Raw genomic sequence first — 13218 nt, 5'->3', positions numbered from 1 at the left:
CAACAACAAGAAACAAGAAAATTGCATCCATCATTCTTTGCCTGAGGAGGGAATTGATGCTCTGTTGACCCTTCACACTGATGTCCCTCATGAGGAGGGAGAATATGAATCCTACAGAACTTGCCCATAGGAAGACCAAAACTGTTACTGCTGCCACACTGCCACCACTTCCACTGACACCAAAAGCCCAACTGTGCAGAGAATCCTGGACCTCCGCAATGAAATGGAGTCCACCAGTCACCTGGAGCACTTTAGCCTCCAAAAGTTCCATCCGTGTCCATTGTGTTTGGGTAAACTTATCACTGTATAAGGGGACAAGTATCAGTGTATGGTTACTATATACTCATTTGTACTTAAAGATGTCATGTCACATCATTCTCTCTCTCTCTCTCTCTCTCTCTCTCTCTCTCTCTCTCTCTCTCTCTCTCTCTCTCTCTCTCTCTCTCTCTCTCTCTCTCTCTCTCTCTCTCTCTCTCTCTCTCTCTCTCTCTCTCTCTCTCTCTCTCTCTCTCTCTCTCTCTCTCTCTCTCTCTCTCTCTCTCTCTCTCTCTCTCTCTCTCTCTCTCTCTCTCTTTCTTTCTTTCTTTCTTTCTTTCTTTCTTTCTTTTGTTGCATATGTTACTGCTTTACATTCCTCCCCACAGTATTTTTTCATCTACTTTATGACTGCAGTAGTTTTATCATCCCAGTGTATGCTGTATCCACTCTGAAACTGTAATTCACCAATCAGCTCAAATGTGTCTCTGTTTTGATAATCATTAATTTGTTTCAGCTACACAACCACTCTGATAAGGGACAAAATCTACTTCAACCAGTCATCTATGTCATACAGTCATATATATTCATACATATGACAAAATACTCTTCCTAAGACATTTCTTATTTTCTCTTCTCAAGTGACCTGTCCATCTATCTAAGGTACCACATAACATTTAAAACTTACAATATTGTGTTTAATTCATGAACACTTTTTTGTCTATCTATGGAGACTTGCGTATAGACTTGAAATGTATTGGGAGTTTTCTTTATCTCTCATTCTATACCTAACACCTGTTCCTAAGAATCCCCAGGTGATAGCCATGGTGACTGGCTGGTCTCCTACTGAGTGGCTGGGGGTTTTCCAAAAGTGAGGGTTGGTGTTCCATACCATACCATGTGCCCTGTTTGTATTCCTTCTTTGTCCTCTGTATTATATTCTATGTAAAGATGGTGCTGGGGTGGGATCTACTTCTTATTCCCTAAAAGTGATGAGGAGTGACACTGGGCAGCATTGATTTGCTCCTTAGAGATGGCTGGGTTCCTGTGGATGAGTGGGCCATGCTGTGCTTTGTCAAGGATGGTGTTTGGTATTGTGATGACTCTTGCCACAATCAAGTGCCTCCCACAGAGTAGAGGAGTACCTATGTATGGTGTTGACCCAAGCTGTCCAGGTCTCATCCAATGCCTTAATATGATTTAGATGATCAAAATGGTTTAACTCACCATTTAATCAGCTGACTGATTTGAATGGAGAAGTATGTAATGTGTTGTAGCCTAACCATCCCTGCCAGCATGGTCAGATTCTTGGTAGTAACCTGAAATGCTCCTAGGTAGTGAGTATCATTGCACATAATGATCTTTACTTTGTCAGTAATTCAATGATACTGAATATTACTCTACTGGATTTTGCTCACCACTGCTTGGTAACTTTTGGCCATAATCCCAGGTCTGGAAATGATATGAAGCCATGTTTTTACATTCCATATGAGACAGGCAAGCACTATGCTTTGCCTGACTGATACCTGTACTATACATTTATGACCCCAGGTAGTTCATCACTCTCTCTCTCTCTCTCTCTCTCTCTCTCTCTCTCTCTCTCTCTCTCTCTCTCTCTCTGTTTGGAATTATACTGTATATTAGGAAATATCATTAAAGAGTGTGTGTGTAAAAAGTGTTTGCATTATTGTGCATTTGATGTTATAGCCCCAGGTTCTTAAAGTTTTTCTAGTTTCATGATTTATAAAGATTGCTATTTTTAATAAAGTTATTGAAATTGTTATTGAGTGTTTTTTATTGAACTCATTAGCTTTGTAATAGTGTGCGTCTCATCATGCATTCATTAATGATGTAGAGTGGAAATGTCCACTCCTATCATGCATAATATCAATGCATTATTGGTTTATGTTGTTATTTGTGTATAAATTGTAAAGTTATGCCAGTCTATTTTAGTACAAACTAAATATCAGCTGGAAGAGAGGGACAGGTAATGGCACACTAAAACACAGGAAGGGACAATGATATAACCATCCAATTTAACAATACACAGAGGAAGAAGAATGAGAAAGCAATAAAAATGGATTATTTAATGGATGATTAATAGACCCTCATTTGTAATGTTATTTCAAGCAAGAATATTAAAAGAGACAGCTGGCTTGCCCTTTGTACTTGTTCAGCTTGCCCTTAGCACTTGTTCATACATGACAGAATGAGAGATCTATGGGTGGGGGTGACACCTGGAAATGGGTATGATTCATGAAGGGATTGATTGATTGGTTGACTGACTGATTAAGAAAAAAAAACGTAGCAGTGGAGGGTGGGGGGGGGGGAAGGCGCCCCCAACTTTCCAGTCATATATGGCGTGGAAGGGACAATACCAGCAAAGAAAAATATGAGAAAATGCATAATTTTACTACAAAACCCAAAATGCGAAATAAAACCTTGCCAAATTGAACCTTCCCACGAAGGTAATGAATGGAGTTTTGATGCAATGAGCCACAGTTACTTAAAACACTCAACAAATATAACACCTGCCAAAAAAATAAAATAAAATAAATAAAATCAATCAATAAATAAAGATAAAAACGCGAGAAAACCTTTAAATTATCACAACGCGAAATATACACACACGCTAAACTGGATGCGTCATTAATTAATACCCCCCCCAATAGTTTATAGCCCCTCCCCTATTCATTGCTCCCCCCCCCCTCCCTGCCTTGAGGAACACCTTCACTTATGGCCTGCTGTTGGGTCAGATTTGAGCCATTTTAACCTCGAATTACATACAATACATACATACATATCGTCTCCTTGCAATAATTATAATAGTCTTCCTGGCTTAATTTTTGTTTATTCATTATTCCTTATGTATTTATTAATTATTTGTCATTTGTCTAATTCCTTGTTTTATTTAGCCTCGGTATTTAACTAAGCATTTTTTTTTTTTTTCACTTTCTGACTGTGGCCCTTGCAATGAATGGCTTAATTGTTTATTTACTGTTCCTTACGTGTTTATTGATTATATGTGAGTTATTTATTTGATATTCATGATTTTTTTTTTAACTTCGTATTTCTTTATATGATAGTTTTATCTTTTCGTGTTTTCTGGCTTAAGTTTTGTTTATTACTCCTTGTTTGTGTTATTAGGTGTGTCATTAATTATTTGTCTTATTTCTCGTAGTTTAATGGATTTTTTAGCACTTTAATTATTAGAGTTCCTCACCAGTCATTTTATGAGAGAGAGAGAGAGAGAGAGAGAGAGAGAGAGAGAGAGAGAGAGAGAGAGAGAGAGAGAGAGAGAGAGAGAGAGAGAGAGTCTAAATGAATGATAAAAAAAATAATAATCAGTTACAGTATTTTATTTATAAACAAGAACAATTCATGATAATAATAATAATAATAATAATAATAATAATAATATTTAAATACAAGGAGGAAAATGTGTAATAATAATAATAATAATAATAATAATAATAATAATAATAATAATAACAATAACTGCTTTTATCTTACTCACACAGATAAATAGTTTTATAAATAGTTTATTGACCATAAACATTGTGTACATACACACAAAATTAAATAGAACAGATAAAAATTTCAAAATGTAGTCAGTGACACACAGAAGACTGGTGACAAAACCTACTAAAGCCCATTAAATGATTGGGTGTCTCAAGTTTCCACATCATCAGTGGAACACTGCTTCTGAGCACTCAGGGATGGACAAGCTTTTCATGGCTTGTGTGAATGGAGACAAGACGTGTAGGGGATTTATTTGTTCTGTTTTTTCTTGTCCTACTCTCTCTTCCTCCCTCTTGACTCTTCCTTTGCTTCATCCTACTCTTTCTCTTGCTCATTCTTTCTCTCTCTCTCTCTCTCTGGACTTTTCAGACATAGCTCCTTATGATTTTTTGGCAATCCCAAACCTGTTGACAGTATCCTTATCTGAGAGCCAAGGAGACCATGCAGAATGTGGCAGCATACCTATCATTGGTTGCAGAAGCGTTTGAGCAGTGGAGTGATGGATGATTGTAGGAATGTGGTGGCACTGCTATCCACCATGACATTCATCCACATAACAGAACCATCTCACATGGTGCATTCAGCCTCAGGGAGAGGAACCTCTGTAGCCTTGGGCAGTAGCCCTTGGTCAGGTTTGCTCCAGAGTCAAACCTGCTTACCATCCGAGAATACCTTGGGGAGGAATGAGGAAGCCTTTTGCTCTGAACCCATGAAAATTGTTCAACCCTATAAGGGAAAAATATGAATGTTGAACAAATTGATGAGAAATGGAAGGATTAATGGGCTAAGTGTGTTGGATTACAGAGGGCTTTCTTTGAAGGACATTTTGAATGATACCATAATTTTGGCCCTTAGCCCAAGGTTGGATACTTCTGAACCGTTCTTGCATTTTTAAGCTAAGTAATATAAAATGCTCAATTAACAAAGGAAGGATAATGAAAAGATAAAACAAATCAGGAATTATATCAATTCATAGCTTTATCATAGTTCTAAGTCATAAATACTACAAAAATTAGTCAATCTCTTCAGAAATAATTATAAGATAAGCTTTAATAATAAAAAGTATGTATAAATAGATGAAATGTTGTCACCTTCACCAATGCCGGCTTCTTGTTATTCAGCACATGCTTGTGCTTCCTGAACACCGGTCTCATACTGGATAGAGACAGTAATGTATGGAGGTTTGATGCAATACAACATTTTATATAAGGATAAAAACTTGCATAAACTTCCTGTTTGTGTTTTTCTACTAAGGTGCAATTGTTAGGTGAGCATTTGCAACTTCCTACACTTAAACCATAACATCCCTACTACAGTGGCTCAGAGCCACACCATCACTTGTTGCTTGTCCACTAGTAAATAAGTTTTTTGTTTGTTCATTCTCATTCCTTCCCTATTTAAAACATCATTCCATCTTGTCATGGCCTCTTGAAGATCTTGTTGGCTTCCTGTCACGACAGCGACATCGTCTGCATAGGCCAGCATGATCTCTTTATCCTCCCTTACACACACTTCCTTCAGGCATCTGTCCATGTATATAATGAATAGCAAAGGAGAGAGCATCAATTATTCAATTATTCAATTATTCCTCACACACACACACACACACACACACACACACACACACACACACACACACACACACACACACACACACAGGTAATAACAATAATATCTACCCTATATTGTAATGCACATTTTCATAATCACCACTGAATCATCATCATCATCATCATCAATATTTTTTATCAATAATATTAACAGTATTTATATATGTACATAGCATTACTATTATTACTACACACACACACACACACACACACACACACACGTACATACACTCACCTCTCGGCAGGGGTGGTGGGGAACAGGAGGAGGAGGAGGAGGAGGAGGAGGAGGAGGAGGAGGAGGAGGAGGAGGAGGAGGAGGAGGAGGAGGAGGAGGAGGAGGAGGAGGAGGAGGAGGAGGAGGAGGAGGAGGAGGAGGAGGAGGAGGAGGAGGAGGAGGAGGAGGAGGAGGAGGAGGAAGAGGAGGATTAACACTGTGTGAGTGACTGACAGACTGACTAACTGACTAACTCACTAACTGACTGAATGACTGACTAACTGACTGACTGAATGACTGACTAACTGACTAACTGAGTGACTGACTGACTGACTCACTGACTGATACATACATACATACAGACAGACACAAGTACACAAGAATAAAAAATAAAATACATAACTGAAAAATCATTGCAATACACAGACAGACAGACAGACCAATGACAGAAAGACAGACAGATGGAGACAAACTAAACAGATAGATAGATAGTGAAATGACCACACAAAACACACACACACACACACACACACACACACACACACACACACACACACGCACCTGTTGAACATAGTAAGCTGTGGCACCAGGTTCAGACGGCCGCTCTACACAGCCTCGGACGCCTCCTGTGCCAACTCCTTGCATCGAACGAACCTGTGTAGACATGAAAGTAAGCAAGCAAGTGTTTATGGCTAATTATAATACTCAATATGCCAGTATCATCTCCAGCATCACCATCTGCTCACCACTGGGGACTCTCCTGGGGAGAGTTAGGAGAGTGAGAGAGGGGAGGGAGAGAGAGGGAGAGGAGAGGAAGAGAGAAGGGGAGTCTTGGAGATGGTTTGGGGTGAGTCTGGGATGGTCTGGATACATTGGGAATGAGAGAGAGAGAGAGAGAGAGAGAGAGAGAGAGAGAGAGAGAGAGAGAGAGAGAGAGAGAGAGAGAGAGAGAGAGAGAGAGAGAGAGAGAGAGAGAGAGAGAGAGAGAGAGAGAGAGAGAGAGAGAGAGAGAGAGAGAGAGAGAGAGAGAGAGAGAGAGAGAGAGAGAGAGGCTGTGAAAGGCTGGAAGAGGCTGTGAGAAGTTGGGATGGACTGGAAGTCTTGGGGACAGTTTGGGGTGTGTCTGGAATGGTCTGGATACACTGGGAATGAGATAGAGTGAGAGAGAGAGGCTGTGAGTGGCTGTGAATAGCTGGGAGAGGGTGTGATAGGTTGTGAGAGGCTGAGAAAAGACAGTGAGAGGGTGGAGAAAATAATGGGAAACTGGAAAAATGAAAAGGAGAGATAGAAAGAGACACACAGGTAGACAGACACACCTGTAGGAAGGGCTCCTTAATATCCCCTTATCAGCTGGAGGGAGGGCTACAGGTAATAATCTTTTCTTCTTCCTTATCCGTGCCTCCTCCTCGTCCTCCTCTTCCTTTTCCTCCTCCACCTCGTACTCCGGAACTGGCGACCCCACCACCGGCACCTCCGACATGGCCTCCTGCGGGATGGTAAGGTAGTTAGGGAACTGTCTGAGTTAGCGTGTGTGTGTATGTTGGTTAAGTTTGGTTAAGTGTTAAATAAAGAATGGTACTCTATATTAATTTCAATATTTATCTACTTATTATCTGTATTTTGAAGATACATGTACCATTTGAACTGTAAACCTTTGTAATTGTCTGTCTCCTGCACACCCAGCTCGTCAACACCCCTGTGCCTGCAAACGGGTCACTGAACATTAAATAAACTTGTCTCAGTCCCCTACATACACACAAGTGGCTGGCCAAACACTGCATCAACACAAACAATGGATAAACAGTGGGAATCTGCTGGTCTGAGTCCCCTACATACACACAAGTGGCTGGCCAAACACTGCATCAACACAAACAGTGAATAAACAGTGAGAATCTGCTGGTCTGAGCCCCCAAAACACACTAGTGGCTGGCCAAACACTAGATCAACACAAACAGTGAATAAACAGTGGGAATCTGCTGGTCTGAGCCCCCAAAACACACAAGTGGCTGGCCAAACACTAGATCAACACAAACAGTGGATAAACAGTGGGAATCTGCTGGTCTGAGTCCCCTACATAAACACAAGTGGCTGGCCAAACACTAGATCAACACAAACAGTGGATAAATAGTAGGAATCTGCTGGTCTGAGCCCCCAAAACACACAAGTGGTTGGCCAAACACTGCATCAACACAAACAGTGGATAAACAGTGGGAATCTGCTGGTCTGAGTCCCCTACATACACACAAGTGGCTGGCCAAACACTGCATCAACACAAACAGTGAATAAACAGTGGGAATCTGCTGGTCTGAGTCCCCTACATACACACAAGTGGCTGGCCAAACACTGCATCAACACAAACAGTGGATAAACAGTGGGAATCTGCTGGTCTGAGTCCCCTACATACACACAAGTGGCTGGCCAAACACTGCATCAACACAAACAATGGATAAACAGTGGGAATCTGCTGGTCTGAGTCCCCTACATACACACAAGTGGCTGGCCAAACACTAGATCAACACAAACAGTGAATAAACAGTGGGAATCTGCTGGTCTGAGTCCCCTACATACACACAAGTGGCTGGCCAAACACTAGATCAACACAAACAGTGGATAAACAGTGGGAATCTGCTGGTCTGAGTCCCCTACATAAACACAAGTGGCTGGCCAAACACTAGATCAACACAAACAGTGGATAAATAGTAGGAATCTGCTGGTCTGAGCCCCCAAAACACACAAGTGGCTGGCCAAACACTGCATCAACACAAACAGTGGATAAACAGTGGGAATCTGCTGGTCTGAGTCCGCTACATACACACAAGTGGCTGGCCAAATACTGCATCAACACAAACAGTGAATAAACAGTGGGAATCTGCTGGTCTGAGTCCCCTACATACACACAAGTGGCTGGCCAAACACTAGATCAACACAAACAGTGAATAAACAGTGAGAATCTGCTGGTCTGAGCCCCCAAAACACACTAGTGGCTGGCCAAACACTAGATCAACACAAACAGTGAATAAACAGTGGGAATCTGCTGGTCTGAGCCCCCAAAACACACAAATGGCTGGCCAAACACTAGATCAACACAAACAGTGGATAAACAGTGGGAATCTGCTGGTCTGAGTCCCCTACATAAACACAAGTGGCTGGCCAAACACTAGATCAACACAAACAGTGGATAAATAGTAGGAATCTGCTGGTCTGAGCCCCCAAAACACACAAGTGGCTGGCCAAACACTGCATCAACACAAACAGTGGATAAACAGTGGGAATCTGCTGGTCTGAGTCCGCTACATACACACAAGTGGCTGGCCAAATACTGCATCAACACAAACAGTGAATAAACAGTGGGAATCTGCTGGTCTGAGTCCCCTACATACACACAAGTGGCTGGCCAAACACTGCATCAACACAAACAGTGGATAAACAGTGGGAATCTGCTGGTCTGAGTCCCCTACATACACACAAGTGGCTGGCTAAACACTGCATCAACACAAACAATGGATAAACAGTGGGAATCTGCTGGTCTGAGTCCCCTACATACACACAAGTGGCTGGCCAAACACTAGATCAACACAAACAGTGAATAAACAGTGAGAATCTGCTGGTCTGAGCCCCCAAAACACACAAGTGGCTGGCCAAACACTAGATCAACACAAACAGTGAATAAACAGTGGGAATCTGCTGGTCTGAGCCCCCAAAACACACAACTGGCTGGCCAAACACTAGATCAACACAAACAGTGGATAAACAGTGGGAATCTGCTGGTCTGAATCCCCTACATAGACACAAGTGGCTGGCCAAACACTAGATCAACACAAACAGTGGATAAATAGTAGGAATCTGCTGGTCTGAGCCCCCAAAACACACAAGTGGCTGGCCAAACACTGCATCAACACAAACAGTGGATAAACAGTGGGAATCTGCTGGTCTGAGTCCCCTACATACACACAAGTGGCTGGCCAAACACTAGATCAACACAAACAGTGAATAAACAGTGGGAATCTGCTGGTCTGAGCCCCCAAAACACACAAGTGGCTGGCCAAACACTAAATCAACACAAACAGTGAATAAACACTGGGAATCTGCTGGTCTGAGCCCCCAAAACACACAAGTGGCTGGCCAGACACTGCATCAACACAAACAGTGAATAAACACTGGGAATCTGCTGGTCTGAGCCCCCAAAACACACAAGTGGCTGGCCAGACACTGCATCAACACAAACAGTGAATAAACAGTGGGAATCTGCTGGTCTGAGCCCCCAAAACACACTAGTGGCTGGCCAGACACTGCATAGGCACAGATGGGGAGCTGGTTTGGCCTGACAGCACCCTCCAGTATTCATGTAAATTCTGGCTACCATTTGCAATTCTATTTTGGGGAGCCACACCTCAGAGAGTCTCTTTTATTGAAGTTTTGTCCCCCCCACGGCTGGCTGGCCTACATAACAAAATAAATAGATAATGTTTTTTTTGTCAGTTAGAGGACTTTTTCATCTCTACCTGTTGAAATAAGATTATCTCGGAAAGTTTAAAAATGATGCATTACTACTACTACTTACCCTGAACAATACCTCATCCTCAGCATCAGAGGACGGCCCCTCCCCCTCCTCACTGACTAACTGTTGTTGTTGTTGCAGTTGTTGTTGTAACAGAATCAACCTCTTCCTCTCCCTCTCTCTCTGACGTGCCTCCCTCCTGGCCTCCCTCTCTCTCCTCCTCCTCTCCTTCCTCTCCCTCCTCTCTTGCTTCTCTCTCTCTCTCTTGCTGCTGCTGCAATCTCTGGGTCCACCATGTCCTCGTTGATCCTCGGGATTTGCTGCAAAAGGAGGGAGAGAGTGAGTGAGTGGAAGTGGGAGAGAGGATGAGAGAGAAGGGTAAAACTATTATTGTAAGAGAGAGAGAGAGAGAGAGAGAGAGAGAGAGAGAGAGAGAGAGAGAGAGAGAGAGAGAGAGAGAGAGAGAGAGAGAGAGAGAGAGAGAGAGAGAGATATGTAGCAGTAATAATAATAATAATAATAATAATAATAATAATAATAATAATAATAATAATAATAATAATAATAATAATAATAATAATAATATCAAACATTCTCTCTCTCTCTCTCTCTCTCTCTCTCTCTCTCTCTCTCTCTCTCTCTCTCTCTCTCTCTCTCTCTCTCTCTCTCTCTCTCTCTCTCTCTCTCTCTCTCTCTCTCTCTCTCTCCTCCTAGTGCAACCTACACTCATAAACTATTTCTTGCCCCAAAAAAGCTAATTTGGAATAAGACAAACAGTAACAAGTCCGAACATAGCAGTGGATCTTAAACTCCTAGAAACTGGAGACATTACTGTATTCCAGACCTTGGCGTTTGTATACAAAGCTCTTAATACAAACACAAGAGACACGGGCTCATGATATTCAGTTAAGACAGACAGGTAACTTGAGGACACCCTTCTGCTGAACCTCCCGTGCCCAACAGAGTGTCGTCTCACGAGGAACCAAGCACTGGACCCGGCTCTCGGACACAGTTAAAAACAAACCATTACATTCCTTTAAATTACTGATAAAACAACACTTAACAAGTAATTATTCATTGTATTTATTAGTTTTCAAATTGTAATCAGCTCTACTATTATAAACATATGTAATTGTTTGTAATTTGTAATAGTTATTATTATTATTATTATTATTATTATTTACTTTTGTTATTGATATAATTCTTTTATGCATGTATCTATAATTTGATTGGGTTAAAGTTATGAATTACTTACTAAATAATTATGTACTGTCTTTTTCTTTTTTTTTTCATGATAGCTGAATAAAACACTGGTCTTAAACCTTAGTGTAAAATATTCATTAGTCCACAAAGACCTTGTGCTCCATGGACTGGCCATCACATATCAGAATGTCTATATACCAGTCTGTCTGTATATATTAACACCAATATATATCATTTAATCAATCAATCACTCTGTAAGGAAAATATAGACAAATAAATACAATAACAACAGATGTATATACACTCTCTCTCTCTCTCACCTGCTGAGGAGGGAGATAAGCCAAGCCACAGCTAACCCAGGTGTGTGTGGCCCACCTCCACCTCCCATCACCCCCGCTGGCAGCACCGCAGGGGGGCAGGAGGGGGTGAGGGATGACTGGGCAGGGGTCACAGGGAGAGGGGTGGCTGGGGCAGGGGTCTGGGGCTGGGGTCGGGGGAAAGCCTGGGACTCCGACCACTTGCATGACCCGACCAACTCCAACGACTTCTGCCCCTAATACCTGCGTGTTGTCAGCTGGAACAACCTGAGAGGAAGGAGGTGCTCAGAAGTAGTAGTAGTAGTAGTAGTAGTAGTAGTAGTAGTAGTAGTAGTAGTAAGATTGATTTTCTATCTCTGTCTCTCCTTTCTGTATGTAAAAAACTTTCTCTCTCTCTCTCTCTCTCTCTCTCTCTCTCTCTCTCTCACCTGTATGACATTCCCTGCCTGCACTATCATGGGGAAGTGGGGCTGCGGGGCTGAGGCATCTTGGGGCAACACCTGAAGCATGTTCCCCATTTGAATAACCCTTGTTGTGGCGGTGGTGGCAGTGGTGGTGGTGGCGTCAGTCCCCTCGGCTGCATCGTAAGGTACTGGAACTGTTGGGAGGAGGGGGGTTAGTTTGGGCGGCCACGCCCCGGGGACTTAGCCTTGGGAGGAGAGCGTGCCCAAAGGGGGGCAGGGACCGGTTCTTGTAGGGGCTGCGGGCACACGCGGGAGGGCGGCCCTGGGGAGAAAGCTACTAGATTCGTTCAAAGCATATCTAAACCTAACAGAACACTATTTACAAATAAACCCACCTGTTATAATTAGCTTGTGCAACAGTTTGAGGGCGAAGGTAAGGAGTGAGGAGCCACTGCTTACAGGGATAGCCACTGTCCCCGGGAAGGTAGCATCCTGCAGGTACATGTTGTTCCTCAAACATCAGTTTGAGTGCTGACTTATCTAGTATTCTTGCATCGTTGACTGAGCCAGGCCACCTTGCCACAATGTCAAGAATCTTATAGTGAGCATCAAATACTACTTGCACATTTATGCTGTGATAGCGTTTCCTGTTCACATATACATGTTCATCGACATGAGGAGACACAATTCTTATATGAGTGCCATCAATCACTCCCACAACACCGGGAAACTGAGTTACTTGCATGAACTCTGCCTGTTTTTGCTGCACTTCACGCTGGGTGTGAGGGAAAGCCACGAACTGGCAGATTACTTCTGGGTCAGCCAGTGCATCAATCGTCTGTGATATTGCACGGCTGATAGTGGGCTGCGTTGTTCCAAAATCATCACAACTGCACTGTTGCATTTTTCCTGTGGCTAAATATCGTAATGTGATGGCCACCATCTCAGGGGTCAAGGCTCTATTTCTTTCAGTTTTACTTTGCAGCTTGTCTCTCACTATATCAGTCACTGCAACAATACCAGCACGGTCCAATCTGAATCTTTTCAGTAACTCAGCATCGTCGTACTCAGCGAAAATATCTCTTCTCACTCTGTAGGTGCGCCGCTGACGTTGTTGTGCCGCCTTCCTGCTAACGGCTGGGTTCATCATGCTCTAAATAAAATTTCCACCTACCTTTAATAATCTGCTGGAGGT

General features: G+C 42.4%; 1 long non-coding RNA gene across 2 annotated transcripts; it reads right to left on the bottom strand.

Annotated features, from left to right (window-relative positions):
- Positions 1–3599: 3599 nt before the first annotated feature.
- Positions 3600–13084, bottom strand: LOC135099502 (uncharacterized). Of its 2 annotated transcripts, XR_010268049.1 has the most exons (7): positions 12419–13084; positions 12048–12217; positions 11623–11886; positions 10163–10419; positions 6918–7087; positions 6163–6255; positions 3600–5302 (listed from the first exon to the last, which is right to left on the bottom strand). It is a non-coding gene; the product is annotated as an uncharacterized LOC135099502 (long non-coding RNA). The 2 variants fall into 2 exon arrangements; XR_010268048.1 differs by having other exon boundaries at positions 12048–13084.
- Positions 13085–13218: the final 134 nt, after the last annotated feature.

Source organism: Scylla paramamosain, unplaced genomic scaffold, assembly GCF_035594125.1.
Source record: "Scylla paramamosain isolate STU-SP2022 unplaced genomic scaffold, ASM3559412v1 Contig138, whole genome shotgun sequence".
Taxonomy (NCBI): domain Eukaryota; kingdom Metazoa; phylum Arthropoda; class Malacostraca; order Decapoda; family Portunidae; genus Scylla; species Scylla paramamosain.
This window is presented reverse-complemented; position numbering and strand designations above follow the sequence as displayed.